Source organism: Danio aesculapii, chromosome 7 (genome assembly GCF_903798145.1).
Source record: "Danio aesculapii chromosome 7, fDanAes4.1, whole genome shotgun sequence".
Taxonomy (NCBI): domain Eukaryota; kingdom Metazoa; phylum Chordata; class Actinopteri; order Cypriniformes; family Danionidae; genus Danio; species Danio aesculapii.
The window spans coordinates 39,696,625-39,712,143 of record NC_079441.1 but is presented as its reverse complement, the minus strand read 5'-3'; the positions used below and the strand labels follow the sequence as shown (position 1 = coordinate 39,712,143).

The 15,519-nt window shown below is 36.4% G+C and overlaps 1 long non-coding RNA gene across 2 annotated transcripts in view; it reads left to right on the top strand.

Moving 5' to 3' along the window:
* The window catches only part of LOC130232177 (uncharacterized), a 33,880-nt gene that overhangs the window by 14,426 nt on the left and 3,935 nt on the right, over positions 1 to 15,519 (top strand). Inside the window, exon 3 of one of the 2 annotated variants that reach the window (XR_008838094.1) lies at positions 1,243 to 1,330. The exons of the other annotated variant lie outside the window; for it this stretch is intronic. This is a non-coding gene — a long non-coding RNA (uncharacterized LOC130232177). Of the gene's footprint in view, positions 1 to 1,242; positions 1,331 to 15,519 lie in introns of those variants that run through there. 2 annotated transcript variants of the gene reach the window in all.

Below are 15,519 nucleotides of genomic sequence, written 5' to 3'. Positions count from 1 at the left end.
GAATTTCTTTGTTAGAATCAGTACTGAAAAAAATGACCATAATTTTAATTCATTTAAAGATTCTAACACTTTAAATTACAGTTTGTTTACATAATGCACTATTTAATGGAAAAACAACAAAACTATTTAACCTACATGTTAAGCCAAGGGCCAGTGTCCTCCATTGTTTAGTTCCAACTTCCTTCAACACACTTGCCTGATCGTTTCTAGTATACCTAGAAAGAGCTTGATTAGCTGGTTCAGCTGTGTCTAATTGGAGCTGGAACTAAACTTTGCAAGACACCGGCTCTCCAGGACAGAGTTTGGGCGCCCCTGTGTTAAGCAGATTGTTATTATTATTATTTCTTTGCTACTAGTCTTATATTAAACATATACATACCAACACCCACATAATTATACCTATATCATTTCATAATAATTTATTTTATAATATCTTAAGCCAAGTCTTTAAAAAAATTGTTTTCATTTTTACAAAATATTTACAATTCTGTCAGTCTGCTTTCCAGCAAAAAATGCTCTGTAAGTAAGAATGTATGATCTTTTGCTTCAATAGCAGTGGCATTAAACATCGCAGGGGTATGAGGGTGAAATATTATCATTTAAATATTACCATTTAATTCAAAATTCAAACTTTAGCCAAAAATGTATGCTGTTTGGAATAACAGCCAAAATAATTTTAACAGTGACAAAAATGGCGATAAGTATACACAATCGATAAAGGTTCTATGGATGGAACAGGGTTTCATGAAGCCATCTAATAAAGAACCTTTATAATTAAGAGTGTTCATGTATAAACATTTGACTCTGTAGATTCCATCATTTCCATGACGTCACATTTTAAACAATCAATCACACTTAAAGAATGATTTTCTTCGTGCTTACTTTTCCACCGTGACTAACATGAAGTCAAAATGCTTCAGTAAGTCAGCCATGTGAGAGCCGCCACATCCAGCATAAATGACAGGAGGGTGCGTAAAACCTCACCAACTTGCCACATTAGAACTGAAGACCCGGCGCAGACTAACACTCACCACTCACAAATGTGTTGAATTTTTCTCCACTCCAGTGCTGTTGTAATATATAGGTCTTTAGTGGAGAGCAAGTCACACATTTCACAGCTTTTGTATTGGATTTTTCTCTCAGTAATTACAACGCACGAAAATATGACATGCTCTGTTGAGTTAAGAATGTGATTTGTTCAATATTTGTGCTCTTTCCGTCATTGTGTTTTCTGTTTGGCAGGCTGAAGTTGAGGGCGCTTTCATAGACGTAGGCGACCTTGCAGATCCAGGAATGAAATAATAGCAAGCATTCTGGAATTAAACATACATGTTTCATACATGTTTCAAGCATGTTTCAAGCATTCATGTCAATATGTATGCAGAGATTAACAATGGAGAAATAAAAACTTATGAGTTTTATAGCTACATTTTATAGCTGTGGACCAAATGAAATATACAGTTGAAGTCAGAATTATTAGCCCCCCCTTTTCCAAATGATGTTTAACAGAGCAAGGAAATGTTCACAGTATGTCTGATAATATTTTTTCTTCTGGAGAAAGTCTTATTTGTTTTATTTCGGCTGGAATAAAAGCAGTTTTAAATTTTTCATGAACCATTTTAAGGTCAATATTATTAGCCCACTTTAAGCAAATTTTTTTTTCGACTGTCTACAGAACAAACCATCATTATACAATAACTTGCCTAATTCCCCAAACCTGCCTGGTTAAACTAATTAACCTAGTTAAGCCTTTAAATGTCACTTTAAGCTGTATAGAAGTGTCTTGAAAAACATCTGGTAAAATATTATTTACGGTCATCATGACAAAGATAAAATAAATCAGTTATTAGAAATGAGTTATTAAAACTATTATGTTTAGAAATGTGTTGAGAAAATCGTCTCTGTTAAACATAAATTAGGGGAAAAATAAACAGGGGGCTAATAATTCAGGGGGGCTAATAATTTTGACTTCAACTGTATATACTTTTTCAGTTTTCATGAACTGATTTGTTGCTTTTGCTGTTAATATGGAAAAGGAAGATGAGACAAATCTAATGTAAATATGACATATTATATTGGAACCTCAAGAAATTGTTGATTGTTGATTGTTCAAGGCTGAATCTTCACATCACCAATGTTTTGTTGGATTTCATTTGATCAAGTATTGTCTTATTTTCAAGTCAGCGATGCTGCTTATTTACAATGCTGTTAAAATTGATGTACTGAATATGTTTACCAAACTTTTCACTTGTGACAAAGTACCTCATTAAAGGTGTGTTTGATTTACATATATCATATTCCACCGCTTTGAGTCTGAGGTAATTCTTCCTAGATTTACACAATAGATGTCCGTACTGTATAAATATCTGTCAGCCAATTGCATTTGATTTTACTGCCTTTCTAACAAAATCTGGTCTTTTATAGTTCTATTAATGCTCCATACAGACCCAGGATGGTTGCATTTTTAAAATAATTTCTAAATGCATACATTATACTTTTGTAAGAATGAAAATAAAGGTTTATAATTAAATAGAGGTTTACAGTGATAAATACTATAATAAATCAATATAAATTGATACATCATTTTATTGTTAAACTTTACTACAAGTGTTTTCTTGTAATCTGTAAATACAAGGAGTCATTGCTGCAAACATTTAATTATTATTTTTTTTAAATACAATGAAATGTTAACTAGTGTAATCAACCCCTGTATGTCTAGACAGAATTATACAAAATATTAATTGGCTGAAAAAACAAATTCTTCTCAAATATTGTTGAACAATAACTACATTTTTAACTCTTTTTTTATTGTTGTAGTTATATACTGTACTGTATAGGACTGATGAAGTAGATTGTAGCTAATCACATTTTATTTCTACTTAAAAATAAGTAAATGTGATGTTATTTCATAATGATTTTACCAAAAAGATATCATTCTGTATTTTTATATAGTACAAAAACTAGATTCAATGGCACTGCCTGTCACTGGTGTCACCAAAGCTCTGAATGTGTTTCTCACTGACTTTTAGCTCAGTGTTTAACAAGTTAAATTAGAGAAATACATCTCAGGCCGTTGCCTTTGCTACTCAGTCTTCATTTGAGTAATTCAAGCACAAAAACTCTACACAGCCTCCAACCAACACCTCTGCTACCTCCATTCATGCTTGTCACTATCATACCAGAAACTTCTAGCGATAATTCCCTCGGTCAGTCTACTCTCCAGACCAAAGGGTCATTCAGATCTTTTGGAGTGGGGCTGAAATAACGTGTGCCGTGATGCAGGACAGGACACCGGCACGCAGCATCAGACAGACAAGCCAATTAGAATCAAGCGTTTCCTGTCTCTAGGCAACCCTGGCATTGAGCATGACCCGAACCGGCCAATTACAATTTATCTCCCTGTCCCACTGACACTTTGATGTTCAACAAATATATAATGACTTCCTCTGAAAGACATTTAGCCTCCACATCTTCTCAACACCACTACGGAGCGAGTTTTGAAAGAAAATAACTATATTGAGTAACATTGTTTGGATTATGATGAATAGAAGGTTCCTAAGCAGGTTTCTGATCCCAAAACTATTTTAAGAGTCTTATTTAACAGCAAAATCCTTGCCAAGCAATAGGCAATGATATTTGGTGCTTATTCTTTGAGGTAAGCCAAAAACATTCAATCCATTCAGGAACTGAAACGTTTCATGCTTTATCATGTATATTGCATTATATCTTACACAGAAAGAAGGTGAAGACAGTAAAGGATGGTGATTTGTCCACCAAAAACTGTAGAAGCTTTAAATTACACAGATGTTCTTTAAAGTTGAAAATGATTCTTTAAATTATTCATTAGTTCTTTAATCTGTGGAAAAAATCTGGTTCTTTAAAGAACCCTTCACTACAAGGTTCTCTGGGGAACGAAAATGGTTCTAATATGGCAGCTTTGTTTTAAAGAATGAATGTATCTCATGTATGAAGGCAGTGGTGGGGGTGGGGTGAGGATTTGGATGAGGAGGTTTGGCTGAGCAGTTTAAAGTCCCCTTAAGCAAAAAACGTGATTGAGTCTGACCTTGCATAAAATGAGCATGAGCACCATGCTCTGAGTGACAGAGTTAGTGTGAATGACAGGTGAAGGGACCAATACGATGTAAGCTATAACATACTTTTTGTGTTCTAACTACAACATATAGCCAATAGGGGGCGATGTGGAGGTGTTCCCTTACTGTAGCAAGAGACCCCTCCTGCACTGGTGTTGCAACACATTAATATCATCAGTGATTAGAAGTAATGTCTGTTTAAACACTGATGAGACATTTTTAAACTAAAAGAATAGAAAGACTTTCTGAACAGAAAGTGGACCCTAAAATTCTGCATTAAGGTAAAGATGCTGTAATGCCATCAACTTAAACTAGCTTCAAGAAAAAAATCTAATATTCCGTCATTGAAGGAAGAATTAAGTTTAAGCCACGTAAGAAGGACCTCAAACTTAACTGTCAAAGTACATAAACAGTACATAAAAAAATAGTCACTTCATGTCATTCTGAGAATAGGAATTCTTCTGTGAAACGCAAAACAATACATTTCTAAACAGTGTTCATTTGATCATTTAAAGTTATTCAATTTATCTTGTATTTCCAGAACAAATAAATAAGATAGGTTTAGAACAACATGAGAGTGAGAAAGCATTTTCAGATGAACTATCCTTTTAAATTACTGATTAAAGCTGTGCTCATACTACATCTCAAATTTTATTTAAATTCTTTCATTTAGGGTGTCACGGTGGCGCAGTGGGTAGCACGATCACCTCACAGCAAGAAGGTCACTGGTTCGAGCCCCGGCTGGGTCAGCTGGCATTTCTGTCTGGAGTTTGCATGTTCTCCCTGTGTGGAGAACAGAATCCCTGGCGTGGATTTACTCCGGGTGCTCTGGTTTTCTCCCACAGTCCCACTTTCAAGTGCATCACACACTGCAAGATTTTATCATTAGTTAATACTACTTAAAGTAAGGTTTTCTATTTATTTTGAAACATTATTAAATAACTTAGGAAACTAGCCATGGCAACTGTAATGAAATATACTGTAGTTTGGTATATTTACTTTCGACTCTCAATGATATTTTGTTTTTGGCCCTTCATACAAAAAAGTTTGGGCACCCCTGCGCTAGTGTTTCCATCATTCTTATAGTTTATTTTCCCAGACATGTCATATAAGCAGCCATGGACTGAATTTAGTGCTTTCACAAAGTCACAAAAACAATACGGTATCAAAAGTTCTGATTGTATGATGCAAGTAAGAAATTCCTTTCACAGCTTTAGTGATTATAACAGGAGTTTCTGCATAACTTGATCTAGACTAATGTCACTGACTTGGCATCATTTTTTGATTGCCTATAACGGTGTTAATGTACATATATACCACAACTATTCATGTGATATTGCATTTTTTCCTATAATATTGGAGTCTTGTCCATTTAAGGAAATTTCTCGTTTTAAATATAATTTCTAAGCAATTTTATACAGTTTCTTGCCTTTAATTACAGTTTATAATAATCTGAGTGTTTAAAGTAAACATTATTAGTCATATTAACATATTTGACATGAAAGATAGCACAGACATAATTAGTTAGATAGTTATAAAATGATAATAATACTACAAAAAATCCCTGGAAATCAAATCCAGCCTAAAAATATTGCCCTGGCAGATATGATATGATGGCTGCACACAGATCATCCTCACAAGTAAACAATATACCAGGCTGCCCGTCAACTGAAAAAAGGCTAGCATCAAAATCAATCTGAACTTTTCAGACTTGAGCGTAAGTGTGTGTTTGTATATGAAAAATACACGTATATATTTGTGTGACAAAGATAAATGGCGTTTAGAAAGAGATGCAACACCTTAACTGCACCCAACCCCCTGACACCGATCACTAAAATGATTTGAGTGACATAGAGAACGAATGTACATCAATCAACACCCAAAGCTGTCGAATGCAGAATACAGGAAGAGGCTTTGCACACAAACACAGATTCAGAACCCGCTGATGAATGCCTTGAGTTATTTAAACTTAGTAATCACCATATTATGCACATAGAGACAGCTGTGAGGACAGAAGCATACCGATTCCTAGATCAGCAGCCTATTGTTTTTCTACTTCCTCAACAAGCATCCACTTTAACAAGCATAATGCAGCTTAGATTCACATCAATAACTCTTGTTAGGAGCATAATGAAGCTGATGAGCAGAGATTGGTTCGTCTGTTTAGTTCTGATTAAAAACAGAATCGAGATACCTACGAGTAAACACCCACACACACACTGGGTTGCGCTCTGACTGTGTGAAGCGCTCTTCTTGGGATGATGGTAGGCCTACTTGCCTTCTTTTAGCAAGGACATGCTATAGCAAGGGCAGCAGGTAAATAAACCAGTCAGCTCTAATTATAGAAACTACACTTTGCCCTTCATACTCAAGATGTAGAAAGATGGTGGATGGAGACTTACGGAGAATAAGATACATTGTGAAGAAAACAGAAGTCAAGAAGCACTGAAGAGCCAATGGAAGTGACCTCCAGAAGTCAGAAAGAAAATGTATGGAGTTACAAGAAACTTGCTTTATATGGGTTTGCATTTTCCATTCCATCAGAGAAATGCTCTGCTAAAACCTGATAAAAGGGAGTTTTACTACTTCATTTTACTTAAATATCGTTCACTCACATGTCCATCCAAAACTTTTTACTCTGCAGGACCTGAAAGCAGATATTGGAAGAGCATTCTAGCTGTTTGTGTTATGAAAGCCAATGGGGTCCAAAATATTTAAGCTCCAATGGACCCTTTTCACATTTCTGGGTTTCTCAGCAGTGGAAGTCGTCATAGTTTGGTAAACTTAGAGCGCAGTGAATGGGAGAATACGACAAATCATGTTTTACAATCAAATTTGTGAAAATAATAAAAGAAAAACTCCACAGTGGTCTTATCAAGACTTTCAGAAAAAGGTAATAAATTGTGTGAGACTGAAAACAGCAGCCAGATGAGAGAACGTCAAATTTACTGTCCCATAGACACTGCGTTAGAAACACCTCACATAAGTGGTGGTTTTTTTGTAATTTGATGCAAAGATGATATAATACATACATAAATACATATAAGCCTTTTAAAAAATTCTAAATAGTAAAAAATGTCAAGGATTTATGATGCTGATGACCGTTAAATGTGTCATAACAGTCTTTTGAAAAGGGTCCATTAAGACTTAAAACTGGTGTGAAATTTATCTACATGACTATAGAAAAAAATTTGTCTGTTCAACAATACGTAAACTGGTTTTTACCTTTAGGCTAAGGTAAGAGTGCCAAGTCCTGCTTCTGGAGGGCTACTGTCTTAAACAGTTCAGCACCTACAATAATGAAACATGCCTTAACCAGCTAATCAACTTCATGACAAGTGTACTATAGCAAGCTGGAATCACTTTACAACTCTACAGAATAGTGGCCTCCAGGACTGTGTTTGGACACCACTGTGCTAGGGTATATGCAGTGTTGGGCAGTAATGCGTTACTAGTAATGCATTACTGTAAAGGTATTACTTTTGACAGTAACTAATACTGTAAAACATTACTTTTTAAATACAGCAACTTCGTTATCATTACAATATGATGTGTTTGTCCGTTACTTGATAAGTTAATTAATTTTGGCTGCAGTCTAGCCCACATCTTCCTGTTTACAGCGGCAGCACATTGTGGGATTGATGGATGCCAACCAAACACCGTAAAGAAGACGTGTTGTGTGTATTAGGCGCCAGACTGGACAAAAGTCAAGCAAAAGCAGAGAGACCGAATGCACGCGATGCACACCAAGTGTGTACGTGAGAAAAACCAAGTGAGACCGGGTGCGTGCAAGAGAGACCAAGTGTGCTTGCGAGAGAGACCGAATGAGCGCAAGGAAGAGCGAGTGTGCTCTTATTAACGTTACTATTATTAATTACTATTACTAATACTTCTATGTTTGTTGTTTCAAATAAATAAGCAGACATTTTTTTATCTGTATAACAAAATTGATTAGTTTAGTAGACACAGAGACACATTTCTGTTATAATTCAGAACATGTTATTTAAATGTATAGTGTTGTATTGCTCAGAAAAATCTGATTTATTTTTTTATTGTTAAACATATTTCTTTGGCTGTTATACACAGCATACTTTTCATAAGTTGCTGACATGCCACGTTTAATTTATGGTATGTTTTTGTTTTGTTTAAAATGCATAAAATGTATAGTATACTATAATAGCAGTTTTTTGGTGCTAGTTTCACCAAATTGATTCTGAATGATAATTCAGATTTCATTTATTTATTTCATAAAGGTTTTGTGTTTGTTGTATATGGTTCCATACAAGTGTTACTGCATACATTTGTGCTCAAGGAAGTGGAAGTGCGTGCAAATATATACTTCTACGGCACAAAAATGGCATCTTCTAGACATGCTGACAGCCAAAACCAAGCGTCTTCAGGCTTGACTTACAACTTCAGTGTTTATGGGTTCACAGGTAGCCAAAAAAGACCTTGAAGATTTCTGACCAAGCTGTGTAGGGTTAATCAAACTGCAAATACTCATTTCAAGCAGATTAATTTCACTCGGTGGCCATCTTTGAAATGCCTGTCAGCATGCAAGTGCCACTCCTATCACTTTGAATAGGGAAACAAAAAAATCTCCAAAGACGCCAGTTTACTATTAATTTAATTTTTGGAATTATCAATGAAATCAAACAGAAACTGTTTTATGTGCTTTTTTATTCTAAACATTTAAATCATGAGAAAAAAAGATTTTTTTTTTCATTTTGATCAAGGTAATGGATATACACACACAGAGAATGAATTCATAACACCAACCTCCTTTATGGTGGTTGGTGGTTTCTGAAGACATCAAACTATGTAACTTCCATAAAAATAAATAAATTATGTATTACATGTTATATCATCCTCTGAATAAAGCTGTGTCTGATTCCGTTCATAACTATACAAGTGTTATTGGGTATTCTATAATTTTTGCTATTACAGACATTACACACAACATAAAAGGTTATATAAAAAGGCATCATATAGGCACTTTAAGTACTGTACATCTTTGCCTAAAATGTCACATATACAGATAACAGACAACATAGGTGAAAGGATATGAAAATATCTCAGACCAAAAGCTTCCTCTGTGCCACAATATTTGTCCCTCTCTCCCTCTGGATCTATGTAAAATATATAGCCTTCTTCAAGCCTTAAAATGATAAGACAATAATGTCACCTCAGTATTTAATTCACAATGAACAAAAAACAGAGAAAAGGTTAAACAAAAGAAACCTATTGGTTAGATGAAACATGTCTTCTGTATGTGTGATCTAGAAAGTCTACTGTGCACCAGTTCTCTTCTGGGATAAAACGTTCTGTCAATCTAGCCAGTCAGACTTTCTAATTATAAACAGCAGACACAAGAATGTGGAAATCTTATTAAAAATAAAGATTAAAAACCCCTCTGCATATTAAAATCTCTAACATGGACAGTACTTATTTGTAAAACTGACAAAACATTACATTGCAGAGAACCTTATAACAGTGACATTTGTGACTGACAGCTGCGAATACGAGTGAAATGCTTGTAGATCAGAAAACAAGGGCCTTTGTTCACTTTTCAGTATAATAGTAGCATGATAGCCCATATAACCTTATGATACTGTTAAAATGTTCACAGCATCCTCAAAACTGTTACATATATTTGTTTTGATATATTTTGTTTCTGTTTGGTCTCATTTTATTCAGTTGATTCGCACTAAAATTCAAGTCTTCAGTTTAGTTCAGTGTAATTTAAAATTCACAACTGAAAACCCAAACACTGAAGAACAAATCCAATGATGAGCAGCTCCACAAGTCCCAAACCAAGCAAGCCAGTGGCAACAGTGGCGATCCCCTAGCTCCATCTCAGGCCTCTAAGATCTACATTTCAACTTAACCCCTCTACTCCCCCCTACCTCCACCAGGAGTGTTAGTCCTCAGACTTCGCTGGGTTCCCTTATTTATCAATTGTCTACCTGCCCCCACAATGGTGTTTCAGTCATCGTGCTCCATTGGGCTACTCCTTTTCTCCGGCAACTCTAGCCTAGCAAGCCCCTATATCCAATCCAGTTCCATAAGCTTGCAACTCTTCCTAACCCTCTAGGCCCTCAGATGTCGCCACTGATCAACACCTCAACAACTTTACCTGGGTCTCCACCAACATTGTCGCCATCCTTAATTTTTCAAGTGTCACCATGTGAGTATTATTCAGGACAGTATTATTAGGACAGTAAGGTCTGACTTTGCTTAGACAAAAGTCTTGTCACTTAACAGAAATATTGTACAGTGTAGAATATAAAGTCATAGTGCAGTGGAAAAAGAATTAATATTGTGTATGACTCTCATGAGCTTGGAGGACTGCATCCATACATCTCTACAATGACTCAAATAACTTAATAAAGTCATCTGGAAAGGCAAGGAAAGTGTTCTTGCAGGACTCTCAGAGTTCATTAAAATTCTTTGGAATCATGGATTCATCTTCAATGCCTCCTCCTTCATCTTATCCCAAACATGCTCAATAATGTTCATGCCTGGTGACTGGCTGGCCAGTTCTGGAACACCTTGACCTTCTTTGCTTTCAGGAACTTTGATGTGGAGGCTGAAGATGATAAGGAGCGCTATCCTGCTGAAGAATTTGCCCTCTCCTGTGGTTTGTAATGTAATGGGCAGAACAAATGTCTTGATACCCCAGGCTATTGATGTTGCCATCCACTCTGCAGATCTCTCGCACACCCCCATACTGAATGTAACCCCAAACCATGATTTTTCTTTCACCAAACTTGACTGATTTCTGTAAGATTCTTGAGTCCATGTGGGTTCCAACAGGTCTTCTGCAGTATTTGTGATGATTAAGATGCAGTTGTTGCTCTTGCAACTGGGATTGATGGCAAGACTTTTGTCAGTTAGCGTATTCATTACTTCTGCACATTTCTGGATTTGCTACCCAGAATAGATGACAATGGCGGTTCATTCCGCTGTGGTGACCACTGATAAAGGAGGTACTAAGCCAAAGAAATGTGAGTGACAGCTGACAATCATGAAGAATACACATCATGAAGAATAATAATTCAATTTCTACAATCACATATTCAAACATACACACATAATGAGCAGTAAGCCAAAAAATACCTTGATCGATGGCCACACCAGTTTAGGATAAATTGGCTCCTATTACTGTAGCAAAAAGTTAGTTTCAGTGATATTTTTAATTCTCTCTTTTGCTTTCTGTCTGCAGCATTAGTCTTTTTTTGCTTGAATAAGATCTTAAGAACAGTAGTAATGATGGGTGTGAGTCTGAAGTGTTTTTGTGTGACTAGCTGAGTGTTTGAATGAATGGGCTTAGAGGTGCCAGGGTAGCACAGGGGCAGCACTAACAGCTCAGAGACAAGACTGCCGCAGGTGTTGGCGTTCTCAAAAATACCACACTTCATCTTCCATTCCCTGACTCCAACCTGTCTTCTCGCACATCACACAGTCTCTCTAGGACTCCAGCAGTGACACACACACAGTCTGTCTGAGCCATACAAAGTCAGTCTGTCTTTAGAATGTGCTGTAGATATGCTCATAGCAATTTGCAGTTAGTTTTAATATTTTGACAATTTGTTTTTAATTTGTATGATCTCATTTGTTTACTTTTGTACCATCTATTATGTTTAGGGATGGTCTTTTTGCTTTTTTTGTAATTTGCTATACATTCAGGGAATTGTCAACATTATCAATAAAAACTTTCATTCATTTTCTTCTCAGCATAGTCCCTTTATTAATCTGGGGTCGCCACAGTGGAATTAACCACCAACTTATGCATATGTTTTTACACAGCAGATGCCCTTCCAGCCACAACCCAACACTGGGAAACACCCATAAGCTCTTGCATTCACACACATACACCACGCCCAATTTAGCTAACCCAATTCACCTATACCGCATGTCTTTGGACTGTGGTAGAAACCGGAGCACCTGAAGGAAACCCATGCGAACACGGGGAGAACATGCACTCAAACTAAATATGTAAAAAAAAAAATAATAAAGAAAGAAATAATGATAATAATAATTATTAATAATGATAATAAAATTATTATTATAATAATTAAAAAAAATATATATATATATATTTATTTTTAAACCTTCCTTTAGATAAATGATCAATCCAGGATGTTACTGGAAAACCAGACAGGACAGACCTGCAATTACTTCCTTAGTTTTGTTTCTCTTTTAAAATAATTTCCCAAATTATGCTTTACCTACAGCACCTTATTTAATAGTGTGTTTCACAGTGTGTGAAATCTTCTGGCCAGTCAGCAGCTCCTCATCTGCCGTTCTCTCCAGCTTTAATCTCCATTTGATGTGATTTCAGCAGCCTTCTCTAATACGAAGGTACCTGACAGAATTACAGGATGCTGTAGAGAGTAGATAGATTCACTTTCTTGTGGCTTTCTAAACACTGTTTGTTGGGCCAGTGTGGAGCTGTGAAGTTTAGTGGAGATTATCCAGTCTAGAGTTTTCACACAGGGCTTTGAACATAGGAAGTGCATGCTAACTTGCTCTACAATTAATTGAACTTGATTTAAGATGATGCAGCAGGACACATTTTCATCCAAAGACCCATTACAGGTTCTTTCATGTATCATGACTGAAATCTTTTTTTCTTTTCATTGCAAGCCTCAAACATTGCAACAAATGAACAAAAAAATAAATAAAAGTGTATTAAGTGAAGTTTGTTTATAAAGTAATTTCAAGAGGATCACATGCTTATGATTGTCCATGGCTGATACCGCATTAGCTAATGCATGATTTACCAGACAATTTCTAACTCACTACAAGTAATCAGAGTTTCTTACCTCAGTATCTTTGTCTTGAAGAATCCCCCCTTCCACCCCCACACACCCCCTTTTCTAGATTGGGCGATACGGCGGTCCAGTGATTAGTCCTGTTGCCTCACAGTAAGAATGTCACTGGTTAAAGTCCCTACTGAGCCAGTCCACATTTCTGTGCGGAGTTTGCTTGTTCTCCCCATGCATGGGTAGGTTTCCCCAGGTTCTCCGGTTTCCTCCCACAGCCCAAAAACATGTGACTTAAGTAAATTGAACATACTAAATTGGCACCATAGTCGAGCTTTTAGTAAAATCTATATCTTTATAGCCATCTCTATATCTGTCATTAGCCAGAAATAAGTCGAGGGAGTTCATCGAGATCTACCTGAGCTCAAACCTGCTAAAGGGAGGGAGCCCAGGGCTCGAGGATCTTATAAGCTCAGGGCTCTCTCCCGGGACAGCATGACGAACAAGCTGTATTATCAATCATCAGCTTAGTATGAACACTTAAAACATCCAAACTAAGACTTCTTTTGAAGCATAAAATAAAAAAATAGATTACACTTCAATGTTGGTATGCCAATAACTACAATGTAGTTCAAAAGAACAACCAATTTCCTAAAGTTGAGGTCACTGCTTAGTCTTATTTGAAGTTATCCTTATAAGAGTAAAGAGCAGTTTTTGAGCATATTTCAAGAGTTACATACTGTTTACTCTGAAGCACAGTATATTAAAACTTTATTTACAAATGAACACTGATCAAAATTAGAGAACACTTTCAGTTCCTCACAGTTATCAGTGTTAATCTGACTCCTGGTGGTAGTTTAATTAATTATCTGGCAAATGCCTTAAATCAGAGGCAAATCAGTGTGTACATGAGTGAAAATCAAGCAGTGTGAATGATCAAAGCAGCAGTCTAAGAGAATCCCTGATGTTTCACAGTCACAGACACATCTGGACCTGTAGGAAATTCAAAATCATGCTGTCTGAAATGAGTTGCTGGCTAAAAAACACATCAACAATGACCTACAACTAATAAGAAAGCAATATACAGTACAGGGCAGCAGGAAATTCAGAGGAGTTGGTGAACCAGACTGAGTCTGGTGATTCTACCTGTTTTAAGATCTAGTAACCTCCAGTCATTCATTCATTGTAAAAAGCAACTGAATGCTACCTCAGACTGTCATGCAGTGAGAAAATAACAGTTATCTGAAAACTTTGAAAAGTGTGATCTCGCAACCAACCGGAGAAAGACTGACCCCAAAAGTGCAAAAAAGTGAATGAAATGTGGAGGTAAAGTGTCATGGTTTGCAGGATATTTTTGCAACAGGAGTCTGGCCTGTTAAACAGATATATGCAAAATGCTTATTTGTTGAATTAAGCAAGCAAGGCCCTGTACACCTACTCATTTTTGATTGAAATGTAATTCGTAATCTTGCTTTATGCTGCAGTCATGGTTAATTTGTAAAATACTGTTCTAGTAGAATGGTATAATCAGTAACCACTAGTTAAATTCCACCAAATTTTGAACAAAGATTACACTTGTATTTTTTTGAAGAATTGTTCATAATATTTTCTCTAATTTTAATCTTCACTGTACACCTTTTAGAATTTTCAAAACATCCTTTAGATAAGATAGCTCAAGTAAGATCATTCAATTAGAGAACATCCACAACTGGCCTTATGCAAAAATTGTTTTTAAGCAATGTGAAATTTTTTTTTGGTGAAATGTGTGGCTTTATCTTAAGTTACATAAAGTTTCTTTAATAACATCCAGCTAAATCCCCCCTATAAGGGGTTGCCACAGTGGAATGAACCGCCAACTCATCCAGCATATGTTTTGCACAGCAGATGCCCTTCCAGCCACAACCCAGTACTGAAAAACACCCATACACTCTCACATTCACACACACTCATACACTATGTCCAATTGGGTTAATCTAATTCGCCTATAAAGCATGTCTTTGGACTGTGGGGGAAACCGGAGCATCCAGAGGAAACCCACGCCAACTCAAGGAGAACATGCAAACTCCACACAGAAATGCCAACTGGCCCAGTCGTGAGTCAACCCAGGGTCCTTCTTGCTGTGAGGCGACAGTGCTAACCACTGAGCCACCGTACCACCCCTTTAACAACATCGAGAATAATAGTTTATTATTACGATATAGTAAGCTAAACAGATCTAAGCATTTATTTCATTGTTCACGGAAGATGAAAAGACATGTTATGCAAGTGTAAGTGCTATGAGGAGCAGCAGCTAAACCACGAGGAGCAACAGTTTTATGCTACAGCAACTATTTTTTTTAAATACAGTCCATCCTCTCTGTCCAGCCTTGAAACTGAGTTACATACTCTAGGAAGAGCAGCTAAAAAGGGAATAAAAGGCGAAGATAAAGTGAGACATCAATGACATCACCCTTTGCTCTTTCAGAGGATCCACTCCAGAGAAGGGCTAATTATTACACATCTGAAAACAAGACTGATTGAACTCTTTATGTCCTCAGAGCGCTAAATCTTCTGAATGAAGGTGGGCAGAAATGCAGAGTCATTGTATCTCACTTTCATACTCATTATGTGATCATGCCAAATGATTATAATAATTTAGCCAACACATTCATTTTGGGAAC